A 19,600-nucleotide genomic window follows, 5' to 3' on the forward strand; every position below is an offset into this window, starting at 1 on the left:
CTCACGCGGTCCACATACACGCGCACACACGAAAGAATTTACCCCACTAATGTTCCCTACTGTATTCAAGATTACAAGACTTATTTGCACCTACAAGATACATTTCAACTCGTAAATAATAATATAAACACGACTGCGTCAAAGTGAGCGCCATCTATCGCCCGTAACTGCAGGCGCATTGCGCAGCCAGAGGCTATACGACGGTTTGAACTAGACGGGAGATGACAGGCGCTCTGTGGGCTTTCCTTTCTCGCGCGTGAAAAGACCGTTTCCCTCCTGTGACCTCTGTTGGTGCCTACGCGACCTTCTGATTTATTTTTTTCCGTTCTCCGGCAAGGAAGACCACCACCACTTCCCCATTCAAGAGAGAGACCTACGAGCGGGGCGTCACCTCCCAGTGATCCCGCGTTGCCCTTCGCCTTTCTCAGTGGTCGTACTGTCTTTCTTTCTTTTTCCCTTTTCGTCTTTATTATTATTATTTTTTCTTTTTGTCGTTGTTGTTGCCTTCCATCCTTCCTCGGCTTCTTGCGCTCACTTCTGCCCTTATATATATATTTTTTTTATTCTTCCCTGCTGTTAGCGTCCTAAGCTCTCTTCACAAACGACTCCCTAGCGTATACGAGCCTGTGACTGGACTGCGCCCACGTGATGTTGGTTTGTGCGCCTGTGGTGGGCCTGGAGCGCCGGCTAGGAGTCATTGAAAGAACTGCCGCTCGCACCGACGAGTGACCCCGTCGTAATGTCGGAAGTTACTGCTTGCGGTCAGCCTCGCTCGACAAAGACATTCGAGGATTGTGCGTTAGTTGCGTCGTTACCTTTATGCGGAAGACAATTCATGAAACTGCCAAATGCGCAGCAGAAACAATACCGACTCGGCCGAGTTGGTACACGAGTGGTAGCTTTTCTTCTGTTAGAGCGAAAACGTAAGGAGGAAGAAAGCACTAGAGCAAATGGCACACAAACTTCATTCTGTTCGAGAACACGCGATGTTCTCGTCGTGCGCCCAGATTCTCGCATCTGTGCATATATGCACACGGCTTTCAGCTGGCTTGCCCCGATTACGAGACGATACGTTTGCTCTTGCGTGTGCTCCAAGATGCAACAGGCGTTCTTTTGTGCGCCACGTTCGGTATGTGCGGGGATCAATCACGCTGTCGGCACACGCTGCGCCCTTCACGTGAGTGTGGCCCGAATGTGTGTAGCTATGTAACGATCATTCATTGTGACGGGCCCAAGGCAGCTACTCCTTCTGTTTGCAACTAATCGGTCTCTTGAAGCGAGGCAGAGAAAAATTACCTGAACCTTGGCAACCATGTACGGTAGGGAACACGGGCAGCGGCTGAACGTCGTCGCTGTGCGTTTTCGGAGGACAAGACTACTTCTCCTTTACATGAGACACAATGAAAACGCCGGACACATCTCTCCATTCCCACCCTCATCCCCGTTCAAGTGCGTGAACAATAACGAAGGCGCAACGCAGCGAGCTTAATTCCCTTAACGTGACGAAAGTTGTATCATGCTGAACCGAGGGGCACTTAACGCACGAAGGGTATCGATTTCAAGACGGCGGCGACTAACACGGCGGTCACAGCGTGTTCAGTCCGCAAACCCGCTTATCCCGCAGTCGAGTCGTCTCGCTGACGGCACAGCGCGACTAGTCCTGTATGTGTGCGCAGTGTTTGCCGACATACCCGCAGTGATAATTACCGAATTAAGTGGAATGAAGACACACAACAGGAGCGGCGAAACAAAAGCCGCGCGAGGCCTGCCTGACATACGCTCAACGCGTTTACACTGTGCGCGCCACGCTCACTTCCAATTTGGCCGTGATTGTTTGCAGCCGTGATTGTTCGAATTTGGCGCAGTAATTGCGCTGCTCTTATTGTGTGGCCGCGCGGCTCGTCTTCGCTCGCTTTGTTACTCCCGCTGCCTCGCATTTTCGCCAGTTCGTTTCTTTCTTCCTTTCTTCCCCGTCTTCTCTCGCTTTTTATCTGCTGCTCAGTTCTCGGCTTTATGAGCAGCTATCTCGAGCCGAGGAACAATGGCAGCTTTGGGATGACGTCGCAGATACCTGGCGACGCTGAAGCGCCTCGGCGGAGACACTGGCATTATTCGTGTTTATATCACCGTAATTGTACACAAACAAATAACAAGCAAGCCAGCCTGATGTTTTCAAGCCCGTAAGAACATCTCTTTAGCGTGCGCAATTTTTCTTAATGAGGAAGCTGAATGCTCTTCCGCTCAAGTGGCACAAGCGGGTGAGACGGCTCGCGGTGCCTTGGCCGCCGGCTGCGCTCTGCCCTCTGCTCTTAAGCGCGCCGGTGACGCGTAAGAGGAATATTCCGGGTAATGGTCACGCGTACGCAGGCCTGGCTGACGGACCGAGAAGAGTTGCAAACAAAGTATAGCTTCTGTGCAGGACGCGCAGCTCTTGGCTGTGTGGACTCAACGGCTGTCATGCGCCATTTACGGACGCCACAAGGCGCCGCGCGCGGGTGGCGTGGACGCACAGGAAATAAGCGCGCGCGCGCTTCTTATTTGGTGTTGTCGCGCAGATATTACGTCAAAGTCAGGTTCAGTCGAGAACAGTGCCGAGTTGCGATAATTACAAGTTCAGAACATGCATACGTATATAAGTACGTGCAGAGGATGGACAATGGTGGGATTCGTAAGCAACGTGATCCGCGGCTATAAAGGGACGCTGACCGGATCCCATATATAGAAATTTTGGTTATGCGCTGTGAGTTGTAAAGCCCCGTCCCAGGGTGCGTTCTACTGCATGTATTTTTAAAGTCATTCAGTAATAGCGGAAACAGAAGCAAATAAAATGTTGTAAGTGAAATAGAAGCAAGAAAATGTTGAACATGAGAAAGCTGTAATATTTTGTGAGCACACCGTCATCACGTGACCTATACGCACGGCTCTTGTTTCTAATGCCCCAACCGCGTGAGGGGCCTTCTGTGTGGAACATAATGGTATTTCTACGTCGAATGAAACCAGTCGGGTACATGTTCGTTGCAGTTATGTGTTACTAAAAGAGAGATATAAACGGGATGGGAAAGGCAAGGAGGTTAACCGGATAAGATTCTAGTTTGTCATTAAAGCTTCACGGCATAGTTATAGCTGTCTCACAGGCCCTACCTGTTTAAATTATCGCCAAAGTGGTACCTTTACATGTTATGCATTACAGCGCACCAGTTGTGATTAAAATATTTGTAGCTACATAAGCGAACCCTATACGTAACTTTACTGACTATGTTGCGGCATCCGGGTTCCTTGTATGTGCACCAAATTAGGCACGATGTTGGAAACGCAAAACGGAAAGGCGAGAGATACAGCCACCACCTGTGCGTGGTATACATATAATTTTTGTCGTGGCTGCTTGCACTTGACAGCGCAGCGACACTAACCAGTTTCGTGCGAGAAAGCTTGCACTGGTGAAAAACAACCCCTCGAGACAACGTCTCGTCTGCCTGTTGTGGAATGATCCCCTGGAACTACGATAAGGAAGAAAAAGGAGAAAGGAAACTGCGAACGAGAACAGATCTTCTAACTAAGAGTGCGAGAGAAGATACCAGAACATCGCGGCAGACAGCCTAACTAAAGCGATAGCATTAAATGCGGCAAAATATAGAAAGGATCATGCGAAGCATTGTCCACAAATCTACCGGCCACGTCATCGCTAAATTTACTACGTGCTAACTAAGCGTACGTTAAGTGTTCTAGGCCAAAAGATACGAGCATCTGCAAACATCGATACTTTTCCAATGTTTTCCAGCGATATTTTACGTGTGTGGCGCTTTTCCCATGTATTCTTGAAATTTTATCTTTATTGTTTGCACGTTTGTTAGGCAGACTATACCAGGAGTAGCCGATGGCCTAGATATCTTTAGAAAAGCCGTGCAATTAAAGACACACGTACACGTACACAGACAAACACGCGCACGCACACGCGCAGACACGCACGCACAGAGCGAGAGAGAGAGCAAGACGTAAAGAGCGCCGCAGTTCACTGGAGCTTTTTATCCTTGTTTGATTTTTATCAGGAGCGGCAAGAAGTGCGAGGATATGCCGGCGCGAAACGCAAAACGCATGTTACCATTACACTATCTGCATACGGACACACCCGCCGCCTGCTCTTTAATTTTTCTCGAACGTCCGTGTCGCACTGTTGCAAAACTTGAGCCACTGCTTCAGGTCGATCGTCAAGTGTACACGAAGAGAGCGAGGACACGAAGGTTGCTACAGAGACGGAGGACGATGAACGCGGTGTGCCCTTGAAGCCACGCAGTTTTCATCATCGCTATGGGATCCGAGCTCGCTGGCAGCCTGGTCGTATCTCCGCCATCGCGCATGCAGTCATGCACGCCAAGCTTACACAGTGCGCTCCGGATTACTCGGAGGGAATATCTTATTGCGAGCAAGACTGATCAGAAGTCTGGTGAGTGCTTCAGATTTCACAAAATGATCTGTCAACGCAGTAGTTCACTCGCACGGTACGCATGCTTTCGCGAGAGAACGCACGTAATGAGCGAATTACGACGTCTTCGGCGTTTTCGCTGCGGCCCCTTTCTACGGGCTCACATGTGTCGACTACATAAACCAGTCAAATTACAGGAAAAAGAAACCTGCAATGCAAGTGTCCGCAAGTCGACGCCTTTAATTATCTCTCCCAGTAGGAAGCCATCAGCGCAGCGCGGACTGCAAGGATTAATGGGTGCTTGCTTTAGCGAAAAGCCGCAAAGCTAGCTGCAAATGGTCTGAAGCTTCTCTAACCCAGACTGGCTTCTTTCAGTCTTGCTCAAAAAGAACTAAACCATCGTTCAACAGCTAACGCATGGCGGAAAACGAGAAAAAGAAGGAAACAGTGAATTGCCAGGGCAACGCACAGTCCGACGCTATAGGCAGCACCTTGTGCGTGTTACATACGATTCCGCGCGTGCAACGCATCTATGATTTTTTTCACACGAACACTGCGTCACAGACTTTTACTACAATGATGCCATTACGATCATTAGGCTGTCACACATACACTGTAGGAAGCCATGTAGTCGTACAATCTGTTGATGTCAGGACGAGCGTGTATAGAAGTTCGACTTCGTCCTGCATGCCATCTGCTAGCCGCCTTCTTAGCTCAGATGGTAGAGCGGCTGCCTCGGAAAGACGGTGGTCCCGGGTTCGAGTTCCGGACCAGGACGAATTTTTCTTCAACTGCGAGGCTTTTCTTTCGAGGAACCCGCCTTTGTAGCAACTGCTACGATTGGGTGGATGTCTCGTTTGCCCTTTATTAATATGTAGTGCGTGCTAGCTGTGCAAGTATATAATAATAAAATGCGTACACTGAACCAATTTACAGATTTGTTCTTCACCACAGCGCAGAACACATGACCGCACATAGAAAGCAGACATAGAAGTCGCGCTAGTGTCGTTTTTTTTATCCGTTTTGTGCTGTGGTTGTAAGCAATAATCTGGACAAGCATGACAGTTATCGAGTGAGCTGTGAATCACTTCTCATAGGTAAAACCGCGTCGTCGCTCACACTGCACAGCCAACAATGTGTCAATATTCCTAGTTATTATGTATGTGATAGGTGTAGATTACTTCTCTGAGCTTGCCCGCTAAGTATTCTGCACCGAAAGGCCAGCACACTTTTCGGGCTCATAAACACGGCAGGCCAGAAAGGGTATCATTGCGCTATTGGTGTAATTTTGTGAATGCATCCCAATATCTGGAACGTATACCTCAGTAGACCACTGGTTTTGTAATCTTAGTATCCGTAGTCGACGTGCTCAGATGTCACTGCTACCATGCCCCCGTATGTGGATCCAAATTATATGGTTGAAATATCTCTGAGAGCAATTAATATCTTTAAATACTTATTTATTGATTTTATGTTATTTTAGTTATTGAGTTTGCACTTTACGTATAAAGGAGGTATGGAAAACAGCCTGAAAACTTGAACGGCCTAGATCTTGCACATATGTGTGGAGAGTCTGGCGACTAATAGTTCGCATTTTCAATACCGTGCGTAATAAATAAATTCATCTGTCAAGGTGTTCGTGGAATGCCTAATTCAATATTGAAGTCAACAGGATCCGCGATATGCAATGGTACGAGAAGTAGAGAAAGCCGCACAAGGCCCGTATCATTAAGGAGAAGGCGCTCTGCGTTCTTGTGAAGGCCTCACTACTATCCAGAGCTATGTACGTTGTTGAAGCAACTGCTATACAAGCCGACTTCTAAAGCATTAACCAGTATTATCCAGATCCCAATGGCGCAGAACTTGAGTGTTCGCGGCGTGCTAAGCGGCAAAGTAGTGGCCGAGGAGCCACGGCCCACTTTCAATATGCAGCCTTTATATGTGGTACCTCATCAGCAATGTTGCGACGTGTTTTAGAATTGACTACACAACAGCCATTCACTTAAAGTACACACAAGGTTTGTTTGGCCGACAAATTTCCGCATGCTAAAGCCGCAATATTTTAAGGCAAAACAAAGAAAGTAAGCTACACAGCATACAACTACAAAGCTCCACAGCAAATTAGTTTATAATTGCCCTAGAAGGAGGATTGGCTCCCGTGATGGGAGTCACCTCAGTGAGCTGCACATGGGCATCATAATGGAGTCACTTTTAACTAATATGGAGGTATAAGTGATGGAAGTCAAACATAGCTCTGGCGTAGTTTTCTGTGACAAAGGATGAGGCGGCTTGCAATTGAGCAGTAAAATAAAGTCGTCTCTCTGTCATTAAGGCTTGTAGTAATGTGCCCATGTTTCTGCGATCCTCGCTGATGCAGCAGCCGAGTGCACACGATGCAACACCAACAACAACATGTTGGGGCCTGCGTGTACATGAGCACTCATTGAACGTATCGACTTTGCTAAAGGAACGTGGAACGCTAAGCTGGTCGAGCGTCCCTTCCTGCAGAAACTCGACGCTGTCACTCGCGTGGTGACGATCGAGTGCCGCTTCGGAAACAGACGCTGGTCTTTGTCGGGAACGGGACACGTTTCCTACTTGAGGCCGAAGGCGGCGTCCCGGCAGAGTGCGCCGATGACCCTTTCTTAGGGGATATTTCATTAGGCAGTGGTGAGCATGAGTCGCCTCATTGCACCCTGGGGAGGGTAACGTCTTTGTTATTGGCAGCCGGGGTGTCAGCCGGGCAGGAAATGAAATTACCCCAATTCGGGGCCATCCCTGCCGCGTGAGGCTCACGTATCCCCCTTCCGCTACACGGCGCGTCCCCGGCGCACTCTCCGCGGAATACTAAAGGGGTCAAGCCATTGCGGCAATTCGGGTTACGGCTGCACAGACTACCGCCGCCGCACGGTCAGCGCGACGGGGTCGGACGCGGCTGCCACTGATTGCGAGCGGCTGCTTGGCCGCGAACGCTTTCCACTGGCCGGCGGGAAATGCTGCTCGTTAGCCGCGAGCAAGTGCAGGCGGCTTCCGCGCGAGACCCTCGAACGCCCTTTGCCGGCGCATATATATTTTATAGCGCGCCGTGCGAAAGGCACGTAAGGTCAGGAAGCGCCAATTCTCCCTGTTACTGCTATTTTATGCTACGCCCACGACAACTACCGGTTACGGCCGCATATATAGCTTCATTCAAAGACGCATTGGCTGTTGATGTCATTGTGTATCAGCACGGGCTGCGGTTCAGCCACTTTGTTCAAGAGCGCCATTCATTTAGATAGAGTGCCGCATCGTGTCAGTGTCTCCCTGACGTCGACCTATACTCGCAGTCTCACGGTCGGCAAGCCTGCGACTCGGGAAGCGGGCATGACGCATCAGATAACGGGCTTAGGCAATCGCAACCTTCACTTTCCAAAAAGCGCCGGCCATTCACAGCTGCTGGTCGTCGCAACTGGTCAGTCACGGGTCGAATCCGGCAAGCGACAAATTATCGTGCGGCGCCCGCAGCACCAACCAAGGAAGAACGCCGCCCCCAAGCGGTCCTCAAGCACAATCACGCACAAGCACAGTAAAACAGTGTTGACAAAGGCGTTAACATAAATGAACTTGAAAGTCAAGCGGCAGTTACCTTGATGCACAGATTTCTTTCTTCCCCGCTATCTGCCGTGGTGGAGCCTTTTTTGGTCAACCCAAGCGCTAGATCTTCGGACGTGACATCTCAAGGATTCCTGAAAAGAAAACAGCCCAATGTAGACCATGCACATAGTCCTTCTTCGTACCAATATAACGCTTCATGAATACACCGTTATCTGCTCCTCTGAGAACGCGCATTAGAACTACCTTGTCCAAGAAAAAGAATACGTTGTAGAAAAATGTATGAAGGGTGCTGTTCTATCGACTGGTCTAGGTACCAGAAATAAAAAAAAATAAAAAAGAAAAAGAGAGGCATCGTTCATCAAGCTTATCAAGGTCAAAACTTCAAGCGGTGGATAAACTAAAATATTTCGTTCAGCCTAATGAAGCCACCTGAACACACACACACACACACACACACACACACACACACACACACACACACACACACACACACACACACACACACACACACACACACACACACACACACACACACACACACACACACACACACACGCACGCACACACACACACACACACACGCCGAGCCTACGATAGGTTCTGCATCTGATATATAGGAAGCGCAAAAGGGCCTTTGTCGTCGCACCTCGCCTAAAGTTTATGGACAAATTAATGCAGTGTTATTGCGAGTCTAAGTATACTCATGATTGGAAGACTTCAAAAGTGCAATCCTATGTTTTATTTTTATCTTACTTGAAACGCGCTTCAAGCGACCACGACCAACACATGACATGCAGTAAACGTCGTTGTCATGCTACTAAATAATCATTTTCAAAATCGGTGAAGAGACCACCAACATAAAAAAGAAAGAAAAAAAAAAAGAAGGGAATCTGTTATCCGGGGACGCTATACGGTATGCCATAGGCAGTAAAAAGAGTGTAGCACAGATCGATAAGTGCGCTTAATAGTATGCTCTCGTTTGAGAAATATCCCTTACAGTGACAAAATGAGAGCGAAACGTGCATCAGTCATGCATCGTCGAAGAACGGGGAGAGGAAAACCGAGAACAGTATCGCACCCCGAGACCGCGTACGCAGGGCAACGCAAGCAGGCTTCGGCCAGCTGCGCGCGCGACACATTACGTCCCGCGCTCACCTTAATCGCCTGCCGAGAGCCCATCTCTATAAACAAGAGCCGAATCGAGCCCGACCCGCCGCGAGGAAGCCGCTGCCGGCCGCGGATATGACATTAACGACTGAGCGGTTTACACTTCCTCGCAGCAGCGCACGTGGTCTGTCTTTCTCCCCAGTAAGTGGAATCTATGTGCGGCCGGCGCGAAAGTCGTCGTGGTTTTTACTGTCCGCCGTCCCGGCCAAGCGGACTGCAACGCGTCCAGAGAAGGTGCCTCTTGATGAAAGCCGTGCAACGGCCGAACAGAGAAGTGGAGGGAGTCGACGGCTGCTCGACGTCCAAAAAGGCTCACCGCCTTCTTTCCTTGGCTGACCGGCGAGCCGTTGCTCTTTCATCTGCTTGAGCCCAGAGCTCGGGCTCCTCGAGGAGCTCAATCGGCCGCTCTTCCGCTTGTCGGAACCACCGCCTGCGTGTGTCTCTAACGCCGGGCTATTTGCGGAAATAGGCCGGACCATGGTGCCGCTGTTTGGAGTCGTGTTCGTTAGATTGTAATGAATTTGTTTTGGTTGTTTCTTAATGTTCTTGCCGCGCAGAAAACCACGCTGCACTTGTTATTTTGCGCTACAGCGTCGGCTATCGGCAGAATGTGCTGGGGGAGCTTGCTCGTCTCACCACTCCTGTTTCGGCCGAGAGCGCTGAACCATTTGCGAACGCTGGCCATAAAAGAAATAGAGTGTCTGGGATTTCGGCTCCGCGGCGGCTTTTGGTGAAGTAAAGGCGCGCCTATCGACTTGAGCCACCTCCGGCGGGTGTTTCACTGAACGTGCTCCCTTCAGTTTAGTTTTCTTTTTTCTCCAGCGATTTCATTGCTGTCCGTTAGGCACACCTTATACGTGAAACGCGAATTTCCTTGAGCTTTCTGCTCATTTGTTTGTTTGTTTGTTTGTTTGTTTGTTTGTTTGTTTGTTTGTTTGTTTGTTTGTTTGTTTGTTTGTTTGTTTGTTTGTTTGTTTGTTTGTTATTGCGCGTATTTGGACGTTATCCTTGAAACCCGATGGGCAGCGGGAGGCTGTAGAGTTTCAGCGTACGAATAGATCAGATTGCCAGACAAATAGGAAACGTTAGCAACTGATGTTTTATTCTCGTCGGCCCCTCAGCTGTATAGCAAGTGTATTAAATAAGTGTCTTTTTAGTACAGTATCGCAGGGAGTCGTACGTTTCGTGTCCTCCCAGGAAAAAAAAATAAAATAATGAAATGAGAACCACCGTACTTTATTCTAAACGAAATTCGGGAAAAAAATTGAGTAAGTAGGAGTGCTGGGAGGTACTATATCGCGCAAGGCAATGAGGCAGGTCTCGCGGTTGCTCAGACTGCGCAATGTAGGAGCCACGCTGGCCTTTTGCGAATACTGACTGCATGCTAGTTCGGCGAAATACGCGTGTTTTTCTTAAAGGTACCTGTTCACCGTTTACTGTTTTCTTCCAATATCTGATCCCTTGTATATACTTCCCCCCCACGAGCCGACTGCTTGAAACACAGCACACATTTTCGGGTCTTATCGCGTCAACAAATCAACCTTGTACAAGAACTCGCCGGACTTGTTCGCTCCTCCTGACTACGTGACGGCACGTAGATACGCCTTGTACATATGTTGCGCGTGCTAGTTAATGCTTGCGCGGTAACCGACCGAACCGTTGTTTTCGTTTTCTGCCCCCTAACTTCGCCGCACGTACCAAACTGCTTCTGGTGCTGCTGCAGACTTCAGCGACACCGACGCTGTTACTTTGCGTCTTCGCCGAGAGTGCGCGATAATGTAGCAGCAGCTTGTCGAGTCACGTTAGGATTTGAGAGAGGAAGGAGGAGTCCTGTGGTGTTGTTCTGAGCCGCCGAGTCACGCACCTCGCCTACAAGCACCCTGCACGCATCGTGCTGTGCCGGCCGACTGGGGCTCGGCCTTTCACACTTAATGTGGCCGAGCAGAATCGAGTGGCGATGCGACACGGCAAAACAAAGCGACACACAGGACAGTCGGCGCTCGCGTAACAGGCATGTGCGGGCTCATATATACGTGCCCAGTGTCCACACAATGCAAAAAGCCAGCTCGTGCGAGCGGGAGGCTTCCTGCCTCACACAAGATAATAACGTCGTTAGTGGTGACGAAGGCGAGGCATCATCTTGGTGGCGAGATTAATCGCGCTCAGGCACGAAGCGGAAGCCACTCTGCGGTGGCGCTGTCGTCGCTCGGGGACCATTAGCAAGCGGAAGTTGTCGTTCCACTTGTTCTGGCGCGGCCTTCTCCTCGCGAGCGAGCCAGTTTTTCTTGACCAAGGAAGCAATGAATGCGAATGACTTTTCCGGCGGCGTCTGACTCCAACACTGGGGGTGTTTGGAGTGGTCGGCGCACGCGATCGCAAACCCGCAGCTCGTCGGTGCCGTCTTTTCTTCTCCCAAGGCCGGACGAGAGAAAAGCTGACTTGTGGTCGGCGTCGGCCACACGATCCCTGCTCACGCGGCGCCTGTCGAGGCCTCTGTACTACACACAAGAAAGACTTGCGTGCCTGTCAAGTGAACAGATCGAACAGAATGCGGAGTGTGGATCCTGAGAGAAACTTTCGTGGTCAGTCGCTTAGAGCTGAGCGGTGAATGCAGGTCTGAATTTGTAAATATACTCGCGGTATACTGACAATGCGGTAGAAGAATCCCGCAAGCTCTAATGACGAGAACCGAGTTGTGACTGCCCATAGTGACACGATTGCACCGACTGCAGGCTCGCAACACGCAAGCCTTCTGGCACAATATTTTTCTTTCCTCCATCCATTTCGCTTTTCCTTTTTCGTTTTGCTCTTGGGCTAAAGGGCAAAGAGAAGTATTTGTCCACTCAGTTTCATAAAACCACGGATGTTGCTTCCTTGTCCTTCCTATATGCACAAGTTTCCACCTTTACTTAAAGATCCTGCAGCCTAAACAAGCTGCTTATAAACGAGGATGAGCTCCCGAAAATGCAGCGAGGCTGTCATTTCAGAAGAGGCAAATTATGCTTATCACAAACTGCGTTGGCGTGATTTCTTTATATACACAAGTACAAATGTTGCCAAAAAAATAGCAAGTCGTGTAAGCTTCCAAAAATGACTCGTTCGTTATTCTCCGAAGTGGCGAGCAACGCCGAAACAGACGATGTTTAATACGTTCATCGCCCCTTTTCGTAACCTCTATGCATCGTTACGACCTTTCGTTTATAAACGTGCAACCTTTACTACAACAACCGTGGAAAGCTCGAAACTTGGTTTGCTGCGTCCGTCTGTCCGTGACGCTGACAGCGGCCGCTGTTCTTATCATGTCGTCGTCATTTATCGCGTCGTCGCCAGGCCACCCCATTATCCCCACTGTCAGCTTCGCCGCAAGGCGAAGAAATCTTCGCCTAGCACCGCCACTGCGTTCTTCGTGCTGCAGAAAATCCAAGCGCCAACAAGCCGGCTTATATAGCACGTCACTTTAAAGCCCAAAGCAATGCCAGTCAGGCGTCTCTGCTCTGCGTAATCTAACAATATATGTCCCGACAAAACTACTTGCATGTATAAAGTCACTCCATAGGTATCTCTTAAGCACAGATACCTTCTAATAGCACTGAACGTGATATTCTACGGTTACATTAGAACGTCAGCAAAGGCGCACGCGGCGCAGAAAATATGAACTTGCGCGCTTAAAACAAAACATTGGCCACCACCGCCATTCCATCTCATGACCCTGCGCTAATCCGCATTTCCGAGCGGAACGCGCTAACCACTACAGTATCCCGCGACATTTTTGCCTAGTAATTTAATCAAGGTGTCGCGCTCTGTGCAGAGATTGAGATATTGGCGTGTGTAGATGGAGGGGGGGAGGGGTTATTCTGTAGGAGACAGCAGGCAATACTGTACTATGTAGCGGACAAGGACGGCGCCATGTGCTTCGTGATGATGTTCTTCAGAAGATGCTATATAGACGTGTGCGAATATTCAAAACTTTCGAATAACGAATCGAATAGTGTCCAGTTCGATGGGATCTTCGAATAGAATAGTCCCTATTCGTAAGAGCAAATATTTTTCGAATCGAATATTTCAAAACGTCAACTGCGTCCAAATACGCCTAAAATTGGAGCAAGAGTACGGTAAATTTTCACCCCCCGTGGGCACAGTATAGTTATAAAACACGAGAACTTGCATAGTGAGGCAGGCTACGTCACTTTGGTAGCCATAACGTACAGGCTGCACAGCGATCATTCGCACTCTGTGAAGAGCCTTGTACATGCGAAGAAACTGCTGATTTGGTCCTAATGCTCCATTTGTGATTTTAATAAGGAACGCTTCATAACGCACCATGCAATGACACAAACTTGCTAACTTTAAGAATATTGGGATGTGAACATCGTACTATATTAATTTTGATAACGGCTACTTATTATTCGAGAACTACTGGAAAAGTATTCCATATTCGATGCGATTCGATTCCCTTTTTCGATTTGTATTCGATTCGGTCTCAAAAATCACTATTCGCACACCTCTATAGAAAATGGCCGTGTCGGCTGTGAGATCCCGCTGATGTCGCAATGAGTTTAGCGCCGAAGAAATTGCTGAATTCTGCAGATTCTTTTAACGGGCTAAGCGTCAAGTCGACGTGTCCTATTGTTTCAAGATATGTGCCGGTGGCGCATCGCTTTATGGCAAAAATAATCATTTACTTCGTGCTTTTATTTTCGCTACATACAGTCTAGATAGTCTCGAAGTCGATACTTTTAGTTCTAATTAAACTGGATTTAACTTCTCCTGCGTGGCTATGCAAAATAAAAAATCAATCAGTCTAGCTGGCCCCATTAGTTTCTTCTACTCTACAACTTCGCGTAAGAAATAACCGCCGCGACACCAACAGCGAGCTATTGTTCTAGATTTGTCGACAAGCCACCGATGTATTGATTTATGTGCAGGGTTTAACGTCCCAAAAGTGACACTGTGGCTCTGACAGGCGCCATAGTCAGAAGCTCGAGACTAATTTCGGTCGCCAGGTTCGTTTGCGTGCATGCAAAGCTGGGTACACGAGCGTTTCTGCATTCTGGCTGCCCTATATAATGCGGCTGCTTCGTGTGGGTATCGAACCGACGACTTCGTGCTCAACAGAAGAAAAAAAATCACAGCCACTGATCTAGCTGCGAGGATCGATCCGTTCATATTGTTGCACATGGTAAATTATATATGCCCTTTGTCGGCCCTTTACCGCGCTCTTTCCTTTATAATTTTTAATTCACAAAAAACGCCAATCAGGTAGGGTTCAGCATGGAACAGCATCTTCTTTGATTGTGACTCAGCATACGTAGTTACGCTACTTAGCGAACCTGGCAAACTGACCGCTCAGCTTATTTCACACCTGGTGTGCCGGAGATCATGCCGTCCCCGGCTGTATTATGGGGCGGGACTAATATCCGAACAAATAAACAAAAGAAAACAGATTTTACGTGTCAGTTCTTCAAAGTGCATTGTGGTTTCGCTGTACGTAGAGCGCTAGAAAGCCCGCTTTCGACCTGAAACTATGTGTGCGAGGATAAGTCGCGTCTGTTTCACTCATATTGGCCAGCTTGCAAAGACGATGAACATTTGTTTGGTCACTCGTGTTTCATTCCCGATGGATGGATGGAAAAACTTTATTTTCGTCAGAACGCATGTGCGGACGATTCCGTGCTAGATGGCCATCAGCTCATGGCTGACGGCGACCTGGGTGGCCCACTCCACGGCCCTGGTCTGGACGACCGGGTCTGAGCTGGCCAACACGGCCTCCCACTGCTCGAGAGAAGGATCACGCATAATATCCGCCGGTGGCGGCGCTATGCTACAGCTCCATAATATGTGGTCATAGGTGGCCAGTTCCTGGCACCATTTGCATTCCGGCTGAACGTCTGGGTAGATTTTGTTTAACACGTATGGGTTATAGAAAGATCTCGTCTGCAATCTTCGCCAGACGCTTTCCTGCGCCTTCACCAATTGCTTGTCCGGTGGAGGGTAAATTCTCCGCTCAAGTTTGTAATGGTTAGTAATGTCGTGAAAGGACACCAGCCCATCTCTCGTGGACCTCCCTGGAACGTCCGGCTCACCTGCTCGGCTGACGAAACCTCGAGCATTCATGTGAGCCGCCTCGTTCCCAGGGTTCCCAGCAGAGTGGGCCGGTACCCAGACAATTTCCACCTCCGTAGTCCCTCGCCCCGTGGCCCGATTTAGTAATCCTGCCGCTGTGACAGAGATTCTGCCCCTCGCCAAATTTCGGATGGCTGTTTTAGAGTCGCTGAAAATCAGGTCAGCTTCAGTATTACCTATAGCTAGCGCTATCGCCGCCTCCTCTGCAGTTTCTGAGGAGCGGGTTTTGACTGATCCAGAGGTGATTAAGCGTCCCCGCCCATCCACCACCGCAACTGCAAATGCGTCATTGTTCTTATACTCGGCGACATCTACGTAGACCGCCCCGTTGTACTTCCCGTACTTAGCATGTAAAGCTCTGGCTCTTGCCTTCCTACGGTTCTCGTGATGTATCGGATGCATATTTTTAGGTAAAGGTTTTATGTACAAGCCCTTGTGCATTTCTCGCTTCACCTGAATGTTCATGTCCCCAGCTGGAGGATCAACTCCAATGCCGATCCTTTCCAATATATCCCTCCCTACTATCGTTTTGGAAAGTCTACTGAGTTGCATCGCCAAGTGTGCCTCCCGCAGTTCTTCCAAGGTGTTGTGCACCCCTAATCCCAGCAGCCTTTCGGTGGAAGTATTGTTAGGCAACCCAAGGGCCGCCTTATACGCCTGTCTAATCATAGCCTCCACCTTGCCTTTCTCCGTCGCGTCCATCTTCATATAAGGCGTCGCATACACTATTCTACTGAGCACAAACGCCTGTACCAGCTTACACAAGTCCTTTTCCTTGACGCCTTGTTTACGATTGGCGATTCTCCTGATAAGTCTCACGGTAGCATTGACTGTATTTTTGAGCCTTTCCAAGGCCTCCCTATTCTTCCTGTTAGTCTGCAGATACAGACCCAGGATCCTAATCGTTTGGACCTCAGCGACCGGTGCACCCCCCACTTTCACCTTCAGCGGTGGTGGCGGCACATAGTGCCTCGCATGTATCCCTCTTGGTTTATCCCTAAGCACAAAAAGCTCGGACTTGGGCTGAGAGCACGAGAGTCCTGCCTCCCCCGCTAGCTCCTCCACAATATCCACTGCCTGTTGTAAAGTTTCCTCCAATTGTGCGTCGCTTCCCTTTGTTACCCATAGAGTAATGTCATCCGCATAAAATGTATGTTTAAGTCCCGATATCATTGCCAGCCTGGGCGGTATCTTGATAAAGGCGAGATTAAACAAGAACGGCGATAAAACCGACCCTTGTGGTGTCCCCCTGCCCCCCAACGGGAAAGGATCCGATTTAAATTCTCCGACTACAATCTCCGCAGTCCTATCATCCAGAAATGATCTGATGTATCGGAAGGTTCTCCCCCCCGGTCCTATGTCCGATAGGTTCCTTAATATTGCCTCATGGGTGACATTGTCAAAGGCCTTTGTGAGGTCGAGCCCCAAGATAGCCTTCGTGCCCGTGCCGTACCCAGGATCAACCACATCCTTTTTGAGCTGTATCATGACGTCCTGCGTTGATAAATTAGCCCTGAAGCCAATCATCGTTTTAGGTATCAACTCCTTGTCCTCCACATAACCCTGAAGCCTGTTGAGGACCACATGCTCCATCAATTTGGCCAAGCAGGACGTCAGTGAGATGGGTCGAAGATTCTCAATACAGATCTTCTTCCCTGGTTTAGGAATAAATGTAATCCTAGCATGCTTCCACTCTGCCAGGATCTCCCCGGCCGCCCAATATTTGTTCATCAAGTCCGTGAGCGCCTCCACTGACTTGAAATCCAGGTTCCTCAGCATTTTATTAGTAACCCCATCTGGACCCGCTGCCGACGTAGTACGAAGCTGCCCCATTGCAAACTCCACCTCCGCCACCGTAAAGTCCGCATCTAATTCGAGGTTTTCCTCTCCCGAGTAATCCGGCAAGAAACCGCCCGCCTCGCCATTTATGTAACGACTTCGGAGTTCTTGAATGAACTCCCCAGTCGTGCCTTGATATTGATGAACTAACCTAGCCATTTGACCCTTCTGCGCCGATTTGGTTGCCGCCGGATCTAAAAGGTGCCTCAACAACTGCCATGTTTTTTTGCATCCGAATTGCCCATTCATCCGGTCACAAATTTGACCCCATTGTTTGCACTGCAAGTCCAACGTGTAGGTTTCGATTTCTCGTTCTAGCTTGGCCACCTTCCTACGGAGGACCCCATTATGCTTTTGTTTCTTCCATCTCCGAAGGAGACTCGCATGCGCTTCCCACATGTGTAACAGTCTAGAGTCCGCCGTAAAACCTTCCTCCACCGTCGGAACCTCTGCTGTGGTACTCTTCACGTCCTGCTTGAGCGCCTCAACCCAGGCTCCCAAGTCCTCGATTTCCCCGCTCACTGTGTCTTTCCTGACTTTCCGAAATCTGTCCCAATCCGTCACTCTAGTTCCTTTTACCCTGTCTTTGTGCTTAGCAGCACTAAATACCGTGGAAAGGATGTAGTGATCACTGCCCAGTGGCTGTCCCGTGTTTACCCACTTTGCATCCCTAATACCTTTAACAAATGTGAGGTCCGGAGAGGTGTCTGCGCTAACGCTGTTGCCTATCCTCGTATGATCTAGCGGGTTGTTCAAGGTTGTCCATTGTAGGTCCTGAGCTACCCGCCAAAGCCTATTTCCCTTTGGAGTGGCTCGGATGTAGCCCCACTCCGGATGAGGCGCATTGAAATCTCCAACCACAATGAGTTGAGCCCTAGCCGCTAGCCGTTGCGTCTTTATCAAGAGGTCTGGCAAGCCCAGCCCTTTATCTTTAGGAGAAGAATATACATTAAGTACAAAGAGACTCTTATCGTCCTTACTTTTGGGCAGAACCTCTAGCAGGACGTAGTCCTCTCTGCTGCTATCTATGGTATGCTGAATCGCCGTGGCGTTGCGATGGACTAGCATGGCCGTGAAGACGCTCGATACACCTCTCCGATCAATCTCTGGCGGTGTAAATGCCTTAAATCCCGGTAATTTCACCCAGCCACTAGCCTCTTGCAAAGCTACAATGTCAGGCTTACTGTCCAGATTTTGTATGTGCAATTGCAGGTTCCCCCGCTTGCGACGGAAGCCCCTGCAGTTCCACTGCCAAACCTCAATTTGCTGGCGAGGGGCCATGATTAGGCACTAGGTTTACTAACATCGGCGCTTGGCCGACTACGGGAGGCAATCTAGCCTGTAGCGTAGCATTGAGCTGTTGAAACATGCCCATAACCTGTGTTTGGAAAGCCCGCATGTCATTGGTGAAGGCGTCAAGACGCTCCTCAATCTTGTCTAGTCTGGCTTCGATCCTGTCGACCCGAGCTTCCAACCTATCCTGTCTTTCCTCCAGTTTTCCTATTCTGTCCGCAAGGGCAGACATTTCCCCCCTAAGACTAGTGACTTTAACGACTGGCTGCGGCGTGTCCGCCGTTGAAGTTTCTGCCACTCTTTTTGCATTAGCTCCCTCATCCGCCGATGGCGGCCTCTTAAGCTTCTCCCGATTCTCCACCTCCATAGCTGTGCTCTCGCTCTCGCGAGAAGCAGTCGCCTGTGCCGCTTTCAGTGGGGCCTGGACCACCAGCGTCTGTACCCTTTGTCCTTTGTCGCTTTTAAGCGCGCGTTCCATCTCTGCCATCCTGACTTCCATCTTTTTAATCGTCTCAGCCTGCTGCTGCACCTGCCTTTGTAGCTCCTTCTCTCGAGCAGTCTCACTCTGGGAGGCCACGTAGGGCCAGCTCACCTTTTTTCTCGTGGCACTGGGACTTCTTCCATGACTGGAACCCTGTTCTCCTTTGCCACGCTCGGGTCCGGGCAGTGGTGGGAAGGAAGTGGACCGGTCCCTGCTCTTGTTATCGTCTCTCGCACCGCTGGATGACCGCTTCCTGGGCCTCGAGCGCCGCTCCTCCTTGTCAGTTAGGCCGTTGTCCTCACTGCCCTGCTGCAGGCCCGTCGGCTGCTTACGGGCTAGACGAAACTTGCAGTTCCGGCTCCCCGTGTTGTGCGCCCCATGGCACACGATGCAGTCTGGAGTGCAGGTCAGCGGCTCTCCTTCCGGTGGTGCAGGATGATCCTTTCCGCAACGGCGACAGAGATTAGTCTTCGGACGATAACAAACGTCCGCCCGATGTCCCACTCGTCTGCAGTTATAGCAGGTCTCGACTAACTCTCTGTACGGAATCACCGCGTACAAACAGTTCCAGTAAATAACCTGCCATTCATTCATTCCCGAGTAACGTTGCTAGAAAGAGAAAGAGAACAAAGACAAAGCGGGCTTAACCAGACAGACGTCCCGTTGGCTATCCTGTACGGGGG

The 19,600-nt window shown here is 49.7% G+C and overlaps 1 protein-coding gene across 4 annotated transcripts in view; it reads right to left on the reverse strand.

Annotated features, from left to right (window-relative positions):
- LOC135903138 (iroquois-class homeodomain protein IRX-6-like) overlaps positions 1 to 19,600 on the reverse strand; it is a 116,002-nt gene that overhangs the window by 48,460 nt on the left and 47,942 nt on the right. For 3 of the 4 annotated variants that reach the window (XM_065433534.1, XM_065433535.1, XM_070530712.1), the window contains exon 2: positions 8,046 to 8,145. The gene's annotated coding sequence lies outside the window, so the exon portion shown is untranslated. Of the gene's footprint in view, positions 1 to 8,045; positions 8,146 to 19,028; positions 19,162 to 19,600 lie in introns of those variants that run through there. The other variant, XM_065433536.1, reaches the window with a different exon arrangement.

The sequence above is a fragment of the Dermacentor albipictus genome, chromosome 1, assembly GCF_038994185.2.
Source record: "Dermacentor albipictus isolate Rhodes 1998 colony chromosome 1, USDA_Dalb.pri_finalv2, whole genome shotgun sequence".
Classification (NCBI taxonomy): Eukaryota; Metazoa; Arthropoda; class Arachnida; order Ixodida; family Ixodidae; genus Dermacentor; species Dermacentor albipictus.